At 37.1% G+C, this 22,156-nt stretch overlaps 1 protein-coding gene across 3 annotated transcripts in view; it reads left to right on the top strand.

Annotated features, from left to right (window-relative positions):
- The window catches only part of lmbr1 (limb development membrane protein 1), a 119,395-nt gene extending 98,570 nt beyond the window's left edge, over positions 1-20,825 (top strand). The window contains exons 18-21 of one of the 3 annotated variants that reach the window (XR_011189857.1): positions 14,863-14,947; positions 15,595-15,740; positions 19,754-19,890; positions 20,699-20,825. The gene's annotated coding sequence lies outside the window, so the exon portion shown is untranslated. Of the gene's footprint in view, positions 1-14,862; positions 14,948-15,594; positions 15,741-19,753; positions 19,891-20,018; positions 20,647-20,698 lie in introns of those variants that run through there. The other 2 variants (XR_001479239.2, XR_011189858.1) reach the window with 2 other exon arrangements.
- The last annotated feature ends 1,331 nt before the right edge of the window (positions 20,826-22,156 follow it).

Genomic DNA, 22,156 nt, shown 5'->3' with positions numbered 1-22,156 from the left:
CCACGTGATTATGTTGGAACTTTAGGTAGGAACTTTAGGCTTATGTTGGAACTTTAGGTTTGGGACTGTGCAAACCCAAAGTGAAAGGTAGCCAAGACACAGAGGTTAACATCCCTGATCATCCAAAATGTGTCATGGGATCTATGATGACAAAATAGACAGGGCCTCGGCATGATCTTTCATCCAAAGCACCTCAAGAGAGTGTCCCTGGGGCGATGGTTTGGAAATTCTGGTTCAGAGGGAAGAGCGCCACCTATTGGTCCTGCAGCACCACTTGGAGCAGCAGTCAGGCTTTCAGTGAAGGTTTTCCACCCCATTACTGCTCAGTTCCACCCTTGCTTTGCTTCTAAGATCTGATAAGATCAGGCTACATGATGGTAGTACTGGTGGTGATAAAGTACCACATATAAACACACACATACTATATATATATACACACACACACACGAGAGAGCAATTATCAATCTCATTTGGTGAAAGTACACAGTGAAAATGTTTATTTGTGACAAGTACAGCGTATTATTCCCCTGGTCTTTTTTCCCTTTGTCAATGACTTGTAATAAAAACAAAACGTTTGGTGGGCTGAATTGGAAGGAAATTATGAACAAGTCTTCAATTGCCTCCTGGGGATGAATTTAATTCAGTTTTAATTCAATTTTTTTAACTGAATTAAACAATCACAAAACAAATTTACCCACAATAATGCCAATCTCTACGACTGAGGTTGTCCATTCCTCCATCACCAATGATCTGTACTATAAAAGCACAGACACAAAAAATGTAGGAAAAAGCAAGGAATTTAGTCTTCATTTTTACAAAGCGCCTAAAACACAAAATGGTCCATAATAATTTTGAGGTCATCGGATTTCAGCTACAGACTATTCATTGCATGCAATTTGTATAAGGGACTGGAGCAGAGAGTCCTGATTGAGAATTCTTATTGAGGCGTATCAATATTTGTCTTGGACCTTTCCACACACCAGCACAGCTGGAAACGTATGGTTCATTCCTTGAAGAGAGATGAAAAATATCTGTATGTTTAGCTACTGTATACGGCACATGTCAGTATTTTTGGAGCAAGGTTTCAAATGTGATCATTATAATATGTGGTTCAATGAATGAATATAAGAGCACATGGTGTCTGGTTTTCAAATCTAAAAACGATAGACCTTAAATTATAATTTGTAAACATGATGTGATGATGCCAGTGCTCCACACTTTAAAATATCAGTAAGACAATAAGAATCCCATAATACCCTGGAATGTTGCATTTAATTAAATCTGTAAATTTGCTTTTTTTATCCAAATGGCACCTGCTCAGCTCTATTATTGGCTGAAAGCTGTGGTTCTATAAAATAGCTTTACCTTGTCTAGAACGTTCACTTAATATATAAGAAAGGTTATATAGTGGGTTCTAAAAAAAAGTGTTTTGCAAAAATTCCTTTTGAATCCCTGTGAAAATAACCAGCAGAAACACCTTAACCAACCCATAGTGAGCTCAATTAAAGTCGCTCTTGTTGATGAGCTGTTAAGTCGAATGGGCAGAGTGTGTAGGCTAACTGGAATTACAGTGACCAATGCATCCTGTTAATACAAAGAATGACGTTTGTGAAGCTGAGTGCATTCTGTTTTCACAATCTGGCATTACACAGGATCAAGTCGCACCAAAGTTTCGGGTTATGCTTTAAGCAAATGCATGTGGTCTCTGAGGTTTTGACAAGGCAAAGGAATGTGCGAGAGTGTTTTTTTTCCCTCTAAACAGATTAAGCTGTTAGTAAACATGCCCCTCCAAAAACCCAGATCTGCCTGCCTCCCCTCCCTCTCCTCACACCCCACACTGGGCACCCCCGGCCTTAATCTAAGTGATGGGGCAGGACAAAGAGTGGGCCTTTTTATTGTTCGGTGGATTTGTCTGTAGGCAAGTGGACAAATAAGTTACAGAGCAGCAAATCCTTCTTAAATCCCTAATGAGTGAATAAACAGCATTTGAGGAGGTCAGGACAATATAAACACAGAGCAATAACAAAAATATTAAATTTCTTAAATTCTTCCTTCCTCCCATCAGGTTTGGCTGACGTTTCCCTGACCGCCACTCAGTCGGGCGGTGTGAGGAAGCTGCGTTATGTACCGAATTGTGACAATAATTTCTATTATCCTCAGTCTTGTCAGTGGTGATAAATACTGCCCCGCCCCCCTCTCCCCTCCACACACACCTCCACCAACTCCTCCTCCCTTGCCTGGGAAGCGGTGACATATCTCCATGGCAGCTTTTTTTTGTTGTTGCTCAACAAAGATGATTAATCATCGCTGTCAGGGCCTATAAACAAAACGGGCAAACATACAACATTTTCATATTGTAATGCTGCTTTGTCCCCCAACAGCAGCTCTCCTCCCTAATGGCTCCTCTCCTGAGTCATGCACTTACAGGGATTAGCTAGTCTTTAATCACTGATACAGAAATATAGCGCTCTGGGTTTTGCTGTTACAACCACAGCGGTTTACGTGGTTACTTTCTTTCTTGGTCATTAAATTAAGTCATTAAAAGCTTTTTTTCTGGCAAATTAGCACCTTGTAACTGTTAGGGGATCTTCCATTTTAACTAGGCCTTGTGATCCACTGCATAATCACATCTAGTGAGTCTGCTGTTACAATGACGTATTTCACCATGACGTTTGAAGTGTCTTATGATGGAAAAATGCAACAGATCATTGTATAATTTTCCATTACTACTAAAGGATTATCAGTTGAATCATATAACCATCAAAGGAAAAATTCCAGAAACTATACATATTAAGATGTGATGGAAGACGTCTTACTACAGTATGTGAGTGGGTGCATATTCATGTAATAAAATAGTCTTCTGTGATTTATAGACATTTTAAACATGTGCATTATGGCACCTAATCTGTGGTAACAGACCCCATTAATAACCAGCTCATAGAACAAAAAAACAGCCATGAGAAAATGTATGTTGTGCTGATATATCAAGAAGAAAATGGGAAAGAAATAAAGTGATGTATCAACAGCTATGGAAAATAAGAAGGGTCACAAGAAATGTTTAATGTTTCAATGATCACTATGAAAGAATCTGTGCAGATTCTTTCATATTTCTTCCAGCCTCTTTAAGCCATTGGATAGGGAAAGAGCGGCACAGTATAATTTCATAAACCATCATATCTATTGCTTGCATGTATATACTGTACATACAATGAACATATGTTAACTGTCCTTTAAATAACTTGTTGGTTAAAATGACAGTTTGTTTTCTTGCAAAGTTTTCAGATACATATCCAATCAAATGAATGTCCGGAAAGTCAGGTTCCTGCTGGTTTAACAGCTGCATTTTAAATATCAATACCGAACACTCTGAAAAGAAAAGATGTTAAATTTGTCCAATTAAGCAACTAAGTTGTTAATTCCAGTGACAGCCCTGGTGGACTGAAAAATAAAAAAGCCCCTTAGTCTTTGACATTGGGAGATATATAACTAATTTATTCACTTATCATATAATACTTGTTTTAAGTGCCATGTTGTTGTTAACCGTGTTACTTAATCATCAGACTCCTGGTGTCCTGGCTTGTCCCACGGGACACATCCTGGCTACAATAATGTGGCAATAACAGTGATTGTTTCACTTTTTTTGAAAACTGAGGATCAGTAGACTAATTTACATCACAACAAAAAGAGTTAAATTTAAAATGAAATACATTTGAGTTACAGTTGAATTGGGCAAATATTTATATTTGGCATGCCTCTACCTTGTGTTACACTTTAGAGCTGAAGCTGTAACAACCTGTCAGTAACAGCATTTCAGAATCATTACTTACCCATCTGCTGTATTTAATTTGCTTCATGATTGCCCTGACATGGCTAGTTTAACAGAATCCACATGCATTAGCATGTAATTAGGGAAGATTTTGATAACAGTTTTTTGGGAATCTTTAATTCTTTACCCACCCAATTCGCAATTGTCAAGCAGACATGCCCCTCTGATCTGTATACCCACTGAATTTCTCATCAGTGGACATGATTTGATGTCCAGAGCTCCGAACAGGAGATTTGCCGTGAGAACGGCATGCCTCTCACTGACATCATTAATTCATGAATATGCCGTCACAAATGTGTAAAACAAAGTTTCATAGTGGAGTGATGGTTAGCACGGTTTCCAAACAGCTCTTGGATTCTGCATTTGAAGTTGAGGTGCCTTCTGTGGGAGTATCATTTTGATCTGTTTTATGTAGAATTTGGGCCTATAGAGTGCTTGGAGCCAACTTCATACCTTCATCTTGGTTTTGTAGTGCAATGCAGAACACGCGCACCTGCTAAAACACTCCGTAATCAGCCAACAGCTTCCATCTTACTTATTGTATGAGGCAGCTGGCCAGCATTGTTATTCTGAATGATAGGAATGTAGGATAGGGCTGACATTTAGCTCAAGATTTTAGCATTTCATACTATTGTCTCCAGTTGCCTCAGCTGAACTTGTCTCAAATAACAATGCCTTCATTTCATTTACACCACCAAGGCAATAAAGTCCCCTTCCTATCTCTGTGACACAGGATTTATTGTTACGATTCCCTCTTTGTGAAAATGCGAGAGGCCAAAATAATGAAGTAGCCCTGGCTGAGATATGTACCCATACTGTCTGAGTAAGATATTTTCCTGGGAGGTGTGGGGGATTTCTGTGTGTAAAGGAGAATTAGTTTTGCCAAGATTAGTTTTTCCCAAGTTTATCTTCTCAATGTTTTATATTTGTGTATGTTATTTATTGTTACTAGAACAAAATCTGTTAAAGGGGAAATATAGTCACAGTCAAAAATACAGTTATACTCGACATAGTCTAACACATAGTGTATGATATTTACTTTTCATACACAACAGATGATTAAACAGCTGCTTAAAGGGAAAAACTACTAGTTGAATTTGGATATAAGCAACAAAAGGTTTTTAGAACCTTTTTAAGTATCTTGAATTGTTTTGAGATACAAACCATTACTCTGCCCTGCCATAATGTGACATTTCAAAATTGTCCTTTGCTGAAATCTGAAGAGTCTGTAAAATACTGTAAAATATTTAATTCAGAGGAGCTTTTTCAAAACAATGACATAATTCTGGAAGTACCATCAGAGACATCCTACAGAATCCTTTTGATGAGCATTCTTATTTAACAAGAATCTAATGTTCTGATTATTCTAATGGTTTTCATGTTACAAATACATATAATTATATTACAACTAAATATATACAGTACACTGTATTTTTAGTGTTTACTGCGAGGCATTAAAGATGTAACAAATGACTTTGGTTCCAATACTTCCCCAGAAGAACATATATCTTGTCAGTAAAAGTATTTTCAATCACTTCCACTTGTTTTTACTGGGATTTCCACAGCCTCATACGCATGGACAGAAGGTAGTTCTCACAGCCAGATGAGTTCTGCCTATAGAGCAAACTAATTCAAATCACGCCTCTACTCCATCTTAATTAAGGTTAAATTGAAGTACTGAATGAACGGCAAAGCAGTACCTAGGCAAGAAAGCAAAAATGAGGAAATTGGAGAAAACATTTTTTTCTGAAAAGTCCAGGACTGACCATTGCCTAGTCAAACTCATTTTGCGGCTGGTTTTCGTCCATAACAAAAGCAGCATTCATGTCCCATCTTTGAGAAGCAAAAGCAGTCAGATCCTGCACTTGGGCCCTGCGTTCAATTCCGGACATAGGTTGCTAGACTTTATATTTTCTCCTTGTTTTTGTGTGGCTGTTCTCTGCGTGCTCCAGTTTCTTTCCACATCCCAAAGACATTCCAGTAGGTTAATTGGCTTCTAGGTCAAATGTCCTTGTGTGAGTATGTGTGTGTCTGTATGTTCAATGTAATGGACTGGCGTTCCATCCAGGGTATATCCTGCCTTGTGCCTGTTTCTTGCTGAGATAGGCTCTGGCTCCCCTATGACCCTGAGGTGGATTAAGTGGTTAGGATGAATATTGAAGACAAGCTGGAAGATAAACTTCAGCACTGGTCTGGTGGACCTGGACAGTATGTCTACAGTGACCAGGACCAACAAACAAACCATACTTCCAGCCTAAGAGAGACACTGACACCAGTAAATTCTAACCTGCTGAGTCAATAAAATGGGCTGATTCTTTCACAAAGATTTCCTTTTTCAGTAATGTTGTCCAGATGATCCCATAATTTTTAATTTACAAGTAAATGCTTGAATTTACAAGTAATGTGCAGTAGTATACAGTATATGGAAACATATACAGTATGGGTTGAAAAGTTAAACTCTGCAATTAGAACAGACTACTTCAAAATAAAGTTTTACAGTGATGAGGTTTCTAAAGGTCACCCTCCTTCTGAAATTGGCCATGTTAACTTAAACCCAAAATTCTCATTAGTGCAAATGCTGCTGCCTGATTAATTGCAGTTCATATACAGATACTTGGTTTTTCCACTTTTCCAACTAAAATGATGGATATTGAAATGAAATGACAACACACAAAAAACCCATCAAAAACACAAGTAAAACATAATTCATCCTTTGCACATTCTGAAGTTAGGTTTATTGAATTTTAAAATAAGGATCACTAGGTATTTAGTAGTGTATGCATTCATGTCCTAGATGTCAGTTCTTGTCTGAAACCATGTTCCCCAGTAGGCAATGGGGACTGACCTTCCGCCCTCTTACACTATGAATCTTTGTACATCGTATTTCATGATACTAGATTTCCACTGGCAGCTATGTGGTAATTTATAATTGTAAAACTGTAGCGTATTGATTTACTATACTATGAAATATAGCATTGTTTTAAAAATTAATTATTGGACAGAGACCACCGATCTGGAATAGAAAGTTCAGGTCTCCATCACTTAATTAACCATTAAGTCAGCCCCCACAATGACCCACAAACCAACCGCCTTGGTGATGGACAGGGGAGTTGGCAGAAATCAAATAACCAAAGGCTGTCTCTGTCTATAAACTTTTCCTAAAATGTCTTTAATCCTTGTAGGAAGAAAAACGTAACTCTTTCATTTGATTAAGAAACAAAACTCTGAAAGAATTCATAAATAAAATTGTATGAGTATTATTGTCATTGTCATTATAATTGTTATTCTAATAAAACGGAGGAAGGAGAAGGAGAAATGGGGACAGGCAGCCTCTGGAGAAACTCATTCTAATATTCTGCTGAATCATAGAAGACCATGCGTCATGCTGACTAATGACGCCATAAAAAATAATAATAAAAAATATTACTTGCTTGGCAATACAGCATTTTGTACATTTCAAACAAAAGAATATTTGAATGAATTGATGTGGCTTTGGTAAATGAAAGACAAATCATAAATTTTAATAGTAGACTTTGTTTTTACTTCATTTACTAAGTGCTACATTACCTCATGCTTTGGTCTTAACAATGGATTTTCAATAAATCTTTGTGTGGTTAAAATGATAAACTGCCCTACAGATCAGAAAATGTGGCAGTGCTTATTAGCACTTGAGAAGTTATTGATTGCCCATTCTGATTAATCTTTTATAGGTCTCTGTGGTATTCAAGCCCGGCTGTATTATTACGCATTCGTACTTTCCTTTTCAATTACCTCCAGGTCTGCTGACTGTTTAAGCTGTTTGAGCTGAAAGGGTTCAGTAGAACAAGAAGCCATCTCCTTTTTCAGCTATTGCTTTTGTTTCTGTTTTACTGCTAAGAGATGAAATGCACCGATGGACAATGAACCTAGAAACTTAAATTAAAACAGAAGTATTAGAGCAAGCGAAATGCTTAATTATTGGGATTAATACCTAAGCATTTTGGTAACAGCAGCCATATTTCTCAGCTGTGCAAGGGGTTCTTTAATAAAAAACAGGAGGTACAGATCTTTGTAGTTGAGGAGAAAGATGCATAAAGAGGCTTGCAGCTGTCAAAATTGGTTTGTCTTTTACGGCATCTTTCTCATTACATTACGTTTATTACCTTCCTGGTTCCCATTTCTGGCTTATGTTCAAACATACACAGAATTGATAATAAAACAGGAGCCAAGACAAAATCAGCACCCAGTACAGTACATTGGATTTTAAAATTGCCAGAAAAGTAAGTGCTTTGCAGTTATTTCCTGTTGACAAAACTCCTTCAAATACTTAACATGTAAAGGTCACTGTTAAATTTCTTTTTAGGAGATGTCAGCAGTTATAGTTACAGCAAAGTGACCTTTACAATCCGCTGTTTTTGCTGCTGGACTGAATGTGCCAAGTGAATCTCACTCCATGACTGCACAAACCAGCAATTCAAACAATGCTGATGTAATTTTGGTCGTTTTCCTGTCACCGTAATGGACGATAATTGAGTGGGGACCATCATCTAAATTATACCCCCAAAATAGAACATCTTTAGGGCAAGGAAATGGTACTTGAGCAAGGATGTCACACAGAAAAATTACCTGAGGCTGATGATCAAGGACAAGAAAATGTTTCCAACAATTTCTTTTGAACTAAGAGGAGGTTAATTCATACAGTAACATTTACTGACAATGCATATCATATTTATTGATACAAATCATTATTTCATGAAAAGAAATATAATTGGAAAGAATGCTTTAAATTATTATAGAGCCCTTTTTTTAAATGTTTTTTTTGGTCTGGAAAAGCAGTATACAATATGTTGACGATAACACATAATTCCTGTAAAAGGCTTCAATCGACCGTACCTTGTATGACACTACTAAATGTTTTAGATTTCTGATCACTAGATGATAATTTCACTTGTTCTCTGTTTATTTTTAAGTTTTAAATCCCATCAACGCACAAATAACAACTACAGTACCACATGATTAGATGTCACATGGCAGGATATAGTCATCTATTTGCCTTATTATGAAACAGCAGAAAATAGGATGATTGTCATTTTCTTACTTTGTGAGTCTGTTTAGTTTTCTTTTCAAAACCTAGTGATAATATCTTTTCAATTTTTTTAACTCTTAGTTTTAAAGATGTATTTGTGAATGGGTACTTCTCAATGTCTGTGCATGTTTTTAAGGCTCTTGTGTTTTAAGGGAATCGTCACGTTTTTACTGAACCATTCTTACTGTCATGTGTAAAACTATGTACTGGCCTGTATGCATTCTTATCAAGTGTACTTGTTTAGGGCATCGTGAAAACTTGCTTTGTATTTCATATACAGTAAGTACTTAAGTATTCTAATACTGTTAACATTTTTTTACTTTCATCAGTATTTAAGCAGCTTTAAAATGTAATACAGATACTATAGTATAATGTGTTCTGTTCATTTTGACATTGATGAGAGTTCAGTGTTCTCTCCAATGAACATCCTGTTTTTAATTACATTTGCCAGTTAAAGATATTACAACTGCATATGAAGAGATTTGTTTCAATTTTATTTCTGTGTTTGTTGTCTATCACCTCTTGCACAAAGGGCACAGTGGGAAACAATCATAGCTTTGAAAAGCAAAATATAATCATTGATGGCATTTATAGCCAAGCAAGTCCCTGTTGGCATAATTTTCACTTTCAACCATGCCCAAGATTTAGTAAATCAATATCATGTTACTTTCTACATGCCCATTTTCAGGTCAAAGCTGCATAAGCTTGCTTAATGCACCCATAACTCAGCAGTAGGTAGTAGAGTGTACATGTCCCACAGTAATTTAGATAAAAGGGATATCCCACAATTCTAATTAAGCTGAAACAATACCCAAGGTAAATATTATAAAGGAATACTATGTGGTTGAATACAATTTTAAATAAAAACAATCAATCTTGAAGATGAAGGTAAAGAAGGGTTCTCATTCAAGGATTGAAATTTCTCAAAGACATTGACAAAATTAACCCAGCAGACTTGAAAATCAACTGCAAAACATGAATCAGGTGGGCACAAGTGGAAACTGTGTGGAAGCGCATATTAAAACAGAGAACAAGGAGTTGTTGTTTGAACTGAAGATTGTGGGAGTACGGAACAAGCTACTCAGCCATGTTGTTAAAGCTGATACCCTGGCTTCGTGGCTTAGTTCAATTAGCTGCTAGCAACAAAACAAGCTACAGTAGATGCTCCCTAACCCGTCCTGTGGTCTTGAACATCAGTAACGCTATAAAATAAAGTTTCCCTGGTTTGCAGTAAGGAGCTTGTAGAGAAGAAAACTTTCTTCTGTTGTAAAATTAAAATACCTCAGTCACTGGCATTGTACAGTAGGTTTATAGTTTAAAAATAATAATTAAAAAAAAATTGGAATTGCTTATTTATTTTTTGGTAAACTCACCAGAAAGACAATCATAAATGATGTAAAGCTGAATTAACTTCATGCAGCAATAAATCCAACAACAGAAAAAGAGATTAGATGGTTTGGAGTCCAGAGCTACCCTTGACTGGACAAGTTCAGACCCAGGATTAAGTTCACACTTTGCTATACAGTATACTGTATTAACAAGATCTTTCTCTCACTGAACTGTAATTCCTTCTGGCATTTTCATTCTCTCTTGACACAAGCCCCACTTTGAACAGACATGTGGAAGAAGTCCACCAGTATGCTGATCAAATAGGGGGGACCAACCAAATCCCAGCACCCACTCGAGTTCCCTGGGTGTTCACGGCTGCCCTTATGCATCAGTACTCTGCAGATCAGAGGGAGAGGTGAGAAATAGGAGTTGAATTAAGGGGGATTCATTAGGTAGGCCAGATTGTGCAAGTACAGAATGGGAATTATCCAGGACATCAGGTTAAAATAATGCTTTTAAGCATTTTCAATATATCTGCACAGAACCCGTTTAAAATTTTCAGTATTTCCTTTTTTGTCACCTGTTGCTAAAATGGCATATAAAATAAGCAGGATTTGTATCATTCGGGGGCTAGCGTTACAATCTTAAAGTATGACTAAAAGTATATTTTATCATTGTGTTTTAAAAATGTTTGATTTTGACCAGATTTTGAGCGACAGGCACTTGGCAAAAAGTTAAAAATTGGGCAACATTTTTTTCTTGAGGAAACGACAAAACAACACTTTTCCTGCATTTCTAAAGCACTGCCAAGGAATCAGAAAACGTCTAGTTCTTGTTCAAACCCCGACCTTAGCTCGGGCACTTCTCGAACACCTACGAAAAACCTTGCCTTCAAAAACTGTATTCATCAAGTTATCCAAATGACTCCAAACTAGTCAGAAACATTTAAAACAGTACCATGGGATCCTTAAGTATAAATTAGTCAGGACCTCAGTTTAATGCCTCAACTCAGTTTCCCTGTAAAAATGCCACTTTCATGTCAATGAACTCCACTTAAACTGATTTTTTCTAGGTGGTCTCTCATCCTAATACTAGTGCTGACTACTATTAGTCAGAAATAATTTGATATTTTTGGAAAAAATTAAACCCCCGGTTAATTAAAAATTGATCATCGTGTCATTTTGAATGTCAGCAACCAAATCTTGTTTAACATATCAAATGATAAAAAACAGACAAGTAACCATGACATTTCTAGAATATTTAAAAGACAAAGACACATATTTAAATTGTATAATAAAAAGATATAATTTAGTATAAGAATATATATACAGCATGTAAATTATCTACAATGGATTGTTGTTGCGCCCATGGTTTAGCCTGCTTTGTGCCCGTTGCTTGCTGGGATAGGCTCTGACTCCCCTCACATCTCTGAACTGGATGAAGAGGCTAGAAAATGGATGGATATATCAATGATAGACTTCTTATAAAGTCACTTATTATACACATACTGTATATTATTACAATACATTGTAACAAACCTTTACTGATGTCTCATTCCATTTGTGGTACAGGAAACCTGAAAAATTGGGTATCCCCCTTTATTAACTTTTAAAAAAGCTTGCTTCTCTTTTAATTAATTAAGCATTTCATTCTTTAGAGGGATTAGACTCAAATGGCCTAGAGACTTACTCAGAATTGAACACCATAAATCTTTGTTGTATCTTCTGAATGAGAACGTGCTGTACAATTGTTCACTGGCGTGTGCGAAGTGGAATGTGTTTGTGGTGAACCTTAGAAATGCCAAGCTCTTTGGGCAATAAGTATAAATATCACAACCACTCACCTGCGTTACAACATAACTGGGGACTTTCCATATGTTTACAGGAAATCTGTCCTCCCTGTGCTTCAGTTAACCAACTTCTATGTTTGGGCTCGTGAATGGGGTTTCACAGCTTGATTGTTAAAAGAAAATGTTCCTGTGAAGCAAAACATGTAAATACTGACAAAAGAAAGAAGAAATCACCTAATAACCACATTATAAAACATGGTATTTGTGGTAAGGAATGCTACAGGCTGCATTTCCATATTGGTTTACATTATTGAACACATTTCCAGGTCTGGTTCTTTTGTGCAATAAATGTTTTCTTCTTTTCCGATTCTCCCATCAAATACCTGTGCGGCTGTGAAAATATGCAACAAAAATCTTTTAAGACATCTTTTATTGTTATTTTACTTTCTGGGTAATATAAGATGGATTATATACATATTTTCTGTTTCTTATCTTGTGCATGCACAAAATTAAGAATCTGCTTGCCAAGAATGTAACCACATTTGTTAGGTCTCTATGTCACAGTATTCCGGTGCCTTTTTGTAAATAAATTATACACAGTATATAAGTGCATTGCTGATGTAGTGCTTAAATCTCTTAGTTTTCACAATTATAGCTAACTGTTTACAAACTGGACATCTTCTGTTTTGCATGTTGGTAAATTTGTAAATCTTGTTTTTAAGAAACATGCACAAAAATGGTCTGGAGCATAATTCATTGAGAATAACTCTATATGCAATATAAGATATATGGAACATACGAAGGAAAATTAAAGTGATATATTAAACAGAATCTGAATGACAATGCAACGAAAGAAGGGATAAAATGGGCTTTTATGGGTATAGAACGGACTCGGGGCCAAATGGTACTCATCTCATTTCACGAGGAATAACAACACCCAAGAAATAGATGTATTTAAGGATGTTTATTGAGAATGTACTGTAGTTACAGAGAAAATCTAGATAGGGAGACAGAGTGAGCAGTGAACCAGGGGACAGCTGCACAGGCGAAGAAAGGGACGAGTTAGGCAAAATATGGTAAAAATGGTTGTTGTCATCCCTCCTGAGCTTCAGCTACGAACTTCCATTTTGATTAAATCCAACTTGTCTGTTCGCGATAGAGCCGTTTTCAGAGGGCAAGAAAGCAGAAACATTTCCATTCCCACCAGTTCCCAGTTCACCTTGGCATGGTGCAGGCAGGAATTCTAGACAAAATGACTCATCTCATCCTTCTTTGCTACCTTGACTTAATGTGAACTGGAACACATGAGGCACTAATGCAGTCGCTTTGAAAAAAAAACACAGTGTTTTGGTTCAGTCCTAATGAATGTGATAGAGAGACAAAATATTGTAACGCAACGGGGGCTCAGGCGGGCGCCCTTGCCGCATCTGGTCGGCCCAAAGTATAGGTGGCTCGAACCCGGGACTTCCGCGTCTCTCTGCAGCGACCTAGCCCCGTGAGCTAAAGAGAGATCTCTCCACAGCCCAGTAGCTGTGGTCCTGCTATCACAGGGAAGGGCGGTGACGTCACCCGCTCTGGTACGCTGGCTCTTACACAGTGCCTGTCGGCCGTAAGCGTTACACTCTCCCCCGCTTAAATCGCCGTCCCCGGCGAAGGGCTGTCCCGCCCCGCTTCTGACACCAATGTAACGCAACGGGGGCTCAGGCGGGCGCCCTTGCCGCATCTGGTCGGCCCAAAGTATAGGTGGCTCGAACCCGGGACTTCCGCGTCTCTCTGCAGCGACCTAGCCCCGTGAGCTAAAGAGAGATCTCTCCACAGCCCAGTAGCTGTGGTCCTGCTATCACAGGGAAGGGCGGTGACGTCACCCGCTCTGGTACGCCGGCTCTTACACAGTGCCTGTCGGCCGTAAGCGTTACAATATGTACTATGTAAAATGTAATATGTAAAATATGACATACTGTATATTTTATGTAATATCAGAGGAGGGAGCAGGTGTGAGAGAGATAAGCAAAGAGAAGACCGGGGTGTAAGACTTATATACTGTACATAGGAGAATGGAAGTGTGAAAGATTAGGATCTATCCTTGCTTGAAAACGTCTGTTAGAAACTCCATTAAGCCTTCAGCACCTGTGTCCCAAGGATACACAGTAGCACTGTTTGCCTCAAGGCCTTAACTTTTTATCTCATTTAAAAACTTGCTTGTTTGGGCTGCCTTGGGTTAATTGGTCTTTATGGTGTATCTGAATTTTTATCGAATAATGACGCGGTCTTGAGGGGTGCTACATAAAATAAATGTTATTGCTGCTGCCAAGTGCTTACTGAAGGAATAATGGTGGACGCTACAGCCATCTCTTGCAAGCATCCACCTGCTTTGACAGCCTCTCTCGCTCTTTTAAAGGCAGTTCAGTTTACCTAGAGTCCTCTTAAGTTTCCCTTTGCTTAATTGCAGGTGATGATACAGGAAAAGTCTTCACCTGTTCGTAGGTGCTTTCATCTTTTATCAGACGAAGCAGGCTCGGGCTTGAAGTTCAGAAGAGTGGCACATCTAGGGCCCTTGGCATTAGATTGGTTTGGCTACATTGCAAGAAGTTTTTAGCCACAGTGGATGTGGAGCAGGACGAAGAATTACAGCGGTTGTTCTTTAAGTGCGGCTGCAGTTTTTATAAGGCTTTTTTTTTTTCTTACAACCACTTGAGAGTGTCAATGTGGCAAGCGTAAACAGTATAAATCGCGACTAATAAAGACATTTTCCTAATAATTTCAAAAGCTGAGAAATAATCCACAAAGACCATTTGAAAAAGGTTTCTTTCCACATACAGCATGTTTACCTGTTCTATTTCTTTTTCTACCCAGAGGTCCTATTCTACAGGAAGCCACAAGGCAGAAATACTGACCATGTCAATTTCACTAAAAGGGAAAAGATAAGACAATAGTTCAGGTGGGTAGCTGCGTCAGCATGCGTAGGCTGCAAAGGAACAAGTAATAGGTTTATTCCATGCTGAAAAAAAGAAGAAAGAGAACACAACGTTTCGGCCGTGGAGCCTTCTTCACACACCTGAAGAAGGCTCCATGGCCGAAACGTTGTGTTCTCTTTCTTCTTTTTTTCAGCATGGAATAAACCTATTACTTGTTCCAAGATAAGACAATGTCCATTAAAACCAATACTCAAAAACGTACTGATAGGAAAATGAATAGAGTTAGCCTAGATATTTACCCTGATCTTGTTGGTCAGTTAAATGATTTTTCATTTCTTTTAGCATGATGGACAGCATGTACAAATGAGTATTGAGGTACTGTAATCTAATAATGTTCTTAAAAGTAATATATAGATTTAAAAAATAGATTTAATACTTAAGACTCTTTATTTGTTTAATAAATCCAATACTGCTGCAATAGACAGTACCCTGTTACTTACTTTGCATATACAGTATATAAAAATTCAAAATTTCTTTTCAGAGCATGGAAACCATACAAGCAGCACAAGCTGTGTAGAAAATGAGGAATCTGTGACATTGGTGATGATTTAGCACTTGCATGTTTACTGTCTCTCTTTTGAAGTTACCTCTGTGGTTATTTCTCTTGTAGGCAGATTGTTTCCTAATCATCAACTGCTGAAAAAAGTACTAGCTGACCAAGGCTGAATAGAAGAACATCAGTGGGTGTCATGGTATTAGACAAATGAAACAAATGAAAATAATTGCAAAACTTGAAAACCATACGGTGCACACTGTGTAAGTTTGTTTTCTGATCCCAAGGTAATGCGTAAATTGAAGTTTTGTTCATGGGATAGAAAGACATTGTATTTGAATGGAGTTGTGTTGATATGTGCGTGTTGGGTAGGGGAGGGGTTTGTATGTTCAAGTACTTGTGAGCAATAAAAACTCTGTTGGCGGCACCTCTGCCATCTTCTTGTCCCATTCAAAAGGTGTTTGATCTTTATTTCCCTGCCGATACCTGAACAACCTCTTGAGCAACTCTGCTGATCCAATATGCTCTGCACTTTACAGTAAACAGAAAGCAAACAAATCATTTTAAAATTGGGTGTAATGGCTTGGGTCACTTAGCGCCTCTCACCACAAGACAAAGAACAGCTAGCATTCTCAAAGGGAAGTGTACAGTATCAATGCTGGACTTTCTGTGTGCTTATTTTGCTGATCCTTGGACTTTCAGGTTATATAAAGCTATATTTAACAGTTCAACGTCACTGTTGTTACACAAGAAAACGTTTTTAGCCCCTATAAGGATTCAACAGACTTGCCTCCTCGAGTGACTCAGACAACTTAGAAGACATTTTAACCTGAAAATTATTTTCAACATTCTCTTAATATAGGTCTATCTTTGGAAAGGTTATTGCTGTGCAACCCCTCTGAGTATGTTGCTAAAATAAGGACTACTAGTTGGGTTTAAAAGCTTTTGCCCACTGGGGGAACAAAACACTCTTTTAGTGCTTGTGGTTGTGCTGTGGCTTGGTGAGTGTGCCATTTTGAAGATCTTATAGCTGTACCAGAGAGTAAGGTCCGCTATATTCTGTATTTCCTGACAATTTTCTGTCACATGCTAGTACCATCCATACAAGCACTTGTATATTCTAATGGACCTTAAGTATAAATTGAACAATTTCTTCTAGTCTAAGATTTTGAGCATGATTCAGTGGAGTTTTTCATATGTTCATGATCAAGTCTCTTACACACCCATTAATTTGTTATGGGCAAGGATTTTACAACACTTTTAGGGAAAGAAAATAAAACTACAGAGTAAAGGAGATATATGGTGCTTAAATGTTAAGGAAGCAACTCATTCACCAACAGCTTTGTTACATCAAAGCCTGCTGACAAACTGCCAAATGGGAACTGTCTGTTGGACTGCTTGTCGTAATTTCAGCTGGTGATGACAGCTTAACTAGAACCACATATTTACTTGTTTTCCATTGTGCCAAAGGTAACTTTGAGAATGCTGTTGCATTTCCTTCAGCTGTCTGAGCATACAAGCCTCTTTTGGAGTGCGTGACTAATGCTTTTGGAACTCTGTTTGTGGGACACATTTTATAACGGGTCCATAGATTAAAATCTTTGATCTTGCTCTAAATAAAACTATCAGGTTTTTACAATAAGAAACTACTCTTCTGCCATTGAAAAAAAAAAAGCCAGCACAAGAATAGGAAGTTCAGTATCCTCATTACTGTTGGGATTCAAGTCACAAAATCGGCGACTAAAGTGATTGTGCTTGTAAGAGGAAGCAAAAGCTACGTGCTTACAGATAACAATGCAAAAGAAGAATGTGCAATTCACCTCTGTGTTAAAGTTAACCCACGTCTGCCAATAGTGTTAAACGTCATTCGCACTGTTGGCATGGTATGAGAATAAAGGGGTGGTCTCCTGACCAAGCGTGTTCTTCAAACTGCTCTTTTTGTCATCGTTTGTCAACACTTACAGTTTGTGATTCAAGGAAGCTGTAAAAGAAAGTTCTGGGGCTTGCCTACTCAACAGGTGGATATTCAGAATAACCCCCCTTTTGTAGATGAGGCACTTTTAATACAGCGACAGAGGAATTCTTTTATTTTCCAACCTGAAAATTGCGTGAAAATACGAAAGATCATGACAAGGTAAAATGATGTGTTCGGCAGCACCGCGTTACCAAATTCTGAAGTGACAGGCTTCTCACATTGCTGTTGTGAGAGTTCCTTGTGCACAAAAGAACATCAAAATGTCTAACACGCTTTTAAATCTTTGGAAAAGTGCAAACAAGATGGCACTAGCAGATTATAGTAGTAGAAACAAAATCTGGTTCAAACTGTACAGACAAAAAATCACAGAGAGAGCAAACAGCTGTTTTTATTGTTTTAATACAGTTTTTAACTGGACAGTGACCTTTGATGGCAGGCACAACAAACCACTTGATCAGAACTACCTTTGGTAGTATTTATTAATTCTTACTAAACCAGGCAGTAATTAGCAAATTTGTTAATTCTATGTAAACTATGACACTATCCACTTCCCCGGGTACATTGGTTATCTCAACAAAGAACATTTGGAGGTTTTTTTTAAGATTAATATGTTTAGTTAATCAAAGTCTTTTAAACATTTTAAGGAAAATGGAGACTGGTGTCTGAAAAAAAAAACATGTAATTAAATCCCCATTCCCAGATCTTGTGCATTGACAATTTTCCTTTAACTAAACTACCAAATTGGATTTTAAAGGATCAGGCTGTAACTATGACAACAGTTGACCTGCACACAATAAAATGGAGTGCTGTTATCTTCCCCTACAATTTCAACTTTGCTAATTGTTTTGTGGAAACTGTAGATGTGAAAACTAAAACAGTGTGACAAATAGCATTCCTCTTCACTTTGCAAGTATTTCCACAGATTTTTATAGTCATACAAACTGCATTTCATCAGTTGTGAATGTAATGATAGTATCTTTTTTTGTAATTACACAATACTCATGAAAATGTGTTGTAAAGTTTGAATGGAATGATTAGGGTGATAATAACAGTAGCTGTAAATATATTAAATTTAGAATTAAGTAGATATTTATTGATGTTTTTAAAGTACCCTTCCTTAGTATTTCTTTAAATAATCTTTCTTTGCCTTTTAAATCTAATCTCAGTCCGCTTTGAAATGAACTAGAATAACATGGTGAAATACAGAGGATAGTTCTTTCAAATCTGTGTGTCTGCTTCTATTTCATATCATCATGTTTAAACAAGTTAACGGGCTCAAATGTACCAATGCCTTAGGACATTTTCTTTAGAGATAAAAGTTAGGAAATATATATTTTTCAATTCATTTCTGTTTCTTTAGTGGCAAATCTCCATTAGTTGCAAAACCAAGAACACAAATGAATACTATTACAATTATCGCTTATTGTGCAAATAAAGTAAATATGATTATGCTATAAGAGGAATCAGGGGGATCTTAGGACAGCCATCCAGCAACAAAGCATGTTTAATTATATGATGTGTAATAGACAACTTTATTTAAAAAAAAATGAATAAAGCATTTCTGTACATAATGTGGAAACCTGGAAAACTAAATCTGAAATATTTTTTTCTGAAACCAATTAAGACCACAAGGAAGGCTACAGTAAACAGTATACATGTACTGTATGGCTACAGTTTTATCATTCAAAAGAAGCAATGATTTTCTTATTATTCCAGAAGAGTTTAAGGGATTTGTACAATCATGATTGAAAAGCCAGACAATAGCAGTACATTCTTGCTTGTGGTTGTTAGCAACAAGTGGAAATTAAACAAATTAAAACTGTTTTGGTGAGGCATGGTCTTTCACAAGTTTAATATTTGTTTCCAATAGACCCAGATCATTTTCATCATTTTTTAGATTAACATATCCCAAGAAAAGACGGAATTTTATCACTTTCACTCATGTCAGAAAGAGCTATAGAGTAGAAAAATATCATGCATAGCACAATGGGAAATATATGTCATTAGAGATCATATCCTCTTAGAAAGAACTGTTAGAAAAAACATTAAAAACTAAAATTAGTTTGTTCAACAGTTGACGGCCTTACAGTCTACAAGTACAATAATTCAAAGGAATTGCATCCATTTACATTATTTCTACTACTTTATGCTGTTTATTACTGAAATAATTCACATACTATGAATTAAAATCAACTTTCTAACTTGAGGTTTATTTTTTCTATTTAATAGTATGTTTTTATGTTTTACTTAAAATAATATTACTTCCATTCTTCCATTTTCTAACTGCTTCCTACAATTCAGGGTTGCGGGAGAGCCAGAACCTATCCCAGCATGCAACCTGAAGCAAGTGGAAATTACAACAAAATCATCTCTGTGAAAACTGTAGTCAAAAGAGAGCTGACAAGATTACCTTCAGAGTTTTTGAGGCCTGGTGAAAAGTGAGTAATGTGGCTTAAAAGGATGGTCTTGTTTCTATTGCATTTAGCAAGCGTTTGGAAATTTGTAATCACATCATTATTATTATGGAAGTGAAAAGGCAATCTAAACATTGTGCTATTTGTTCTAGCTACCACAAGACATCTATCCATCCATTTTCCAATCCTTTATCCAGTTGTAAGGGAGCCAGAGCCCATCCTGGCATGCAACAGCAGCAAGGCAGGATACATCCTGGAAGGGAAGTCAGTCTGTCGCGGGGCACACACAAACGCAAACTCGTGCATGCTCACACCAGGGCCCGTTTTCCCAGAAGCCAATTAACTTACAAGTATATCTTCGGACATTGGGAGGAAACTGGAGCACTCAGAGGAAACCCACATAAACACAGGAGAGAACTTACAAACCACATGCAGATAGCACCCCAGAAATTAAACATAGTAAACCCCAGCACGGCGAGGCAACAGTGCTAACCACTGCGCCACCATGCCTCCCACAAGACATATCTGACATTACAAATCACAAAGTGATCCACAGAGCTCATTTCTACCCAACATGAAACAGAGACTTCCTTGCACATGTAGTGTTTACACTGACATCACTTCCTGTCTGTGCCAGCCCACGGCTGAAGATGAGAGACTCATCTCTCGAGAAGATGCATGGAGTGGTCTTATTTCCTCATTCTCGTCCTCATACTCCATGTATGAGTTGCGGCTCTGACTTGATAAGTAAAGAAACAATTGGCTGTTCCAAATTCAGAGGTACAAAAAGGATAAATTGAATTAATTTAAGGTTTAATTCTTTGTATTTCAGAAGCACCTTCTCAATCAGTCCAAGAAAGCCTGCTCGACTGTGGCGATTAAACCCAGGATTGGTTCAGTATTCGTGAAGGAGAAATTGTTTCTGCAAGCTGTGAGAAGAAAATAAACTGGATGACACCATCTTGATTTTTTACATGTTTGTGTCGGAGAAAAATTGATATTTGGACAGACGTGTTTAAAGTGGATCATATGCTGCTGTTAAGATTTGGGTGGAGATTTTTGACTGACATGTTTTAATTGCATCTTACGTTGTAGATCTAATATACAGCGTTGACATATACCTCAGCAATTCCATAACATTTTGAAAGACACTAAGAAGGTTCCAAAAGCTGGGATAGTTTGTCATGCTCTGTTGCAGGCTGTTAGAGTTCTAATAACAACAATCTTAGGTTGAAGGGAATTCCTTTTCAGTGGAAGAGGAAGGGAAGCATTGCGAAGGAGTGGAATATATCAGTGGAAAGCAAGGTGTTGTATTATGATGTAACTGGCTTTTGTTAACAATAGTGAAAACATTCAGTTATATTATTTGTTATATACAGACATTAACCAGTATTAAAACTGCACATGTGCTAATATTTCATACTTAGGATTAAAAAAAAAACAATCTATTGGCATATAAATTATTTTAGTCTCGATAATAACAAGGTAATTTAGAAAACACTGCTAAAAGTATATGTACATGTGTGTATACAGTAGATGTATACATTGCCATTCGTGAAATATACGTATTTCAGAAAACCATGCAAGTTGCAAGCCCGGATAATGATGAATAACACTTTAAAGCATCAGGTGTGCCATAGAAGGCATGTCAAGAATTTCCTCTGCTGCCTAAAAGTACATGAAATTTGTCTGCAGGTCATATCTGCCTGAAAGCATTAGGTCAAATCACTTAATTCTTTAAATTAAACATCTCAACAGAGCCTGTTTATTGTATTGTGTAACTGTGCATTGCAGACTTTGCAGCTGAAATATAAGGAAGTGAAGAATTATTGTGATTGTTATTGTCTTATTTTGTAACTTTTAATGTTAGACTTACTCGTTTTATTTCAGAAGATATGTTTACTAAGAAAAGCGATTTGAAATCTGCATGGCAATATTTAAATAATTTATTAATTCCCTACAGGATTAATAAAGTATTATCTATCTAGCAGTTCACATGATCCATAGTGTGTACTGTATATCCCTGAACTTACTGTTCCGTAAAAAAATGTTTAGGTTCCATTCTTACTACAGTCATTTTTATATACAGTAAAACATGAAAATGAAAATCACCTCGACAGAATAACTAATGAATGCACAATAAAAGAAGGCTGAAACTACTATAAGATATTATTGGCTTGTTTCTTTTTGAATGTGTTTATTTATATATTTTCGGGTGCATTGACTCTTTCTCTTTTCTGTGATGTTTTACATTATGTTTAACATTATACTGTATATTATAGCAAGCATG

The sequence above is a fragment of the Lepisosteus oculatus genome, chromosome 6 (assembly GCF_040954835.1).
Source record: "Lepisosteus oculatus isolate fLepOcu1 chromosome 6, fLepOcu1.hap2, whole genome shotgun sequence".
NCBI lineage: Eukaryota > Metazoa > Chordata > Actinopteri > Semionotiformes > Lepisosteidae > Lepisosteus > Lepisosteus oculatus.
This window is presented reverse-complemented; position numbering and strand designations above follow the sequence as displayed.